Source organism: Anneissia japonica, unplaced genomic scaffold (assembly GCF_011630105.1).
Source record: "Anneissia japonica isolate Jap-2015-1 unplaced genomic scaffold, ASM1163010v1 scaffold232_len381862_cov165, whole genome shotgun sequence".
Lineage (NCBI taxonomy): Eukaryota > Metazoa > Echinodermata > Crinoidea > Comatulida > Comatulidae > Anneissia > Anneissia japonica.
The window spans coordinates 371682-373020 of NW_022702252.1; the positions used below are offsets into that span (position 1 = coordinate 371682).

The 1339-nt window shown below is 39.2% G+C and overlaps 1 protein-coding gene across 1 annotated transcript in view; it reads left to right on the forward strand.

Moving 5' to 3' along the window:
* LOC117103821 (NXPE family member 3-like) overlaps positions 1-1339 on the forward strand; it is a 4312-nt gene that overhangs the window by 420 nt on the left and 2553 nt on the right. The gene's annotated exons all lie outside the window — the stretch shown is intronic.

The following is a 1339-nucleotide window of genomic DNA, read 5'->3' on the forward strand; positions in this document are numbered from 1 at the left end:
CCACCTCAGCCCCACCATGGTTGGGGCCGAGGTGAGAAAATTTGAGGAAATAGTACCTTTAGATGGCCAGAAATGACAATTTTATACAGTAAAATTCACCATTATCACACCATCATTATTTAGTCTAGATGAAGCACCAACAAATTTTTCATGTTCTTTAATCAGGGATTTTCGGCAACAACAGAAATCTAATTTCTTTGATGTATTTAATGTACTCGATCTACCTCAAAGCCGTGTGGACCCATTGCGGATCCAGGATTTGAAAGAGGGGGGCTCAAAATATTTATTTAAAAAAACGCAAAAAAGAAAGGGAGTCCTCCCCCGGGAAAATTTTGATTCCTCGATGGCCGGAAATGAACTTTCCCGACTTTTGAGGTGTCTTTTAATGACCTGTAAGTTCTTAAAAATTCAAGGTTTTTACTTTCTTGAAAAGGGTCAGGTAATTTTATCTCTTCCTATAGAAAAAACAAATCAGACATAGGCAATATATTATTATATTCCAACAATATTGAATAGTTGGATACGTAGTCTTTCTTCCATGGATCGATGAACCGATAGCCATGGAGAACGGACTTTCGTACATAAATTATTCAGTCGTCGAACCAAAAACAGTGCCACTGTTTTTAATTTTATTAATATTGAAGGCTAGTTGAGCTAAGCCGGCCCTAGTCCAATCTGCAAACCCATGCCTAGGTAGGTTAGCATGCCTTTTGTAAGCAAGGAGCAAGTACCTGTAGTATTTTGTTACGTTCCTTCACAAAGGGGGTTCGTCCGAACCCCCTTAACCCCCTGGATCCGCCACTGCAGCATTTGAGGAAATAGTACCTCAAGATGGCCGGACCATTTTCGGCAACCATAGAGATCTAATTATTATGTGTGGTGTTACCATAGAAAAGAAACCTTAAAAACATTTTCTTTGATGTATTTACTTACTTCAAAACTGTGAGACCACACGTCTCTCAGCTCCACCACAGTTGGGGCTGGGGTGGTAAAATTTGGGTAAATTGTACCTCATTGCCGGATGTGACACTCTTATATAGGCCTAGTAAAATTCATCATCATCGATCTAATTAATCGTTGTGATGTGCCATAGAAAATACTACTTCATGTGCCGAAACCCAATCTTATCTTTGCACGCTTTTTCTCATACTTCTCAAATTATAATAAAGGCACGCGCACTCGAGTCGAGTATTAGGTAGTTTAAATGTACAGCGCTCTTTCGTTAAAACTTGGGTCATTTATGCATTTATGTCAACAATTTTCAGGCATATCTTCTTGACTCACGAAAAGTGAGGGGACCAACCCTTCCTCCTTAAAAAAATATGAGGTGACGTTTACA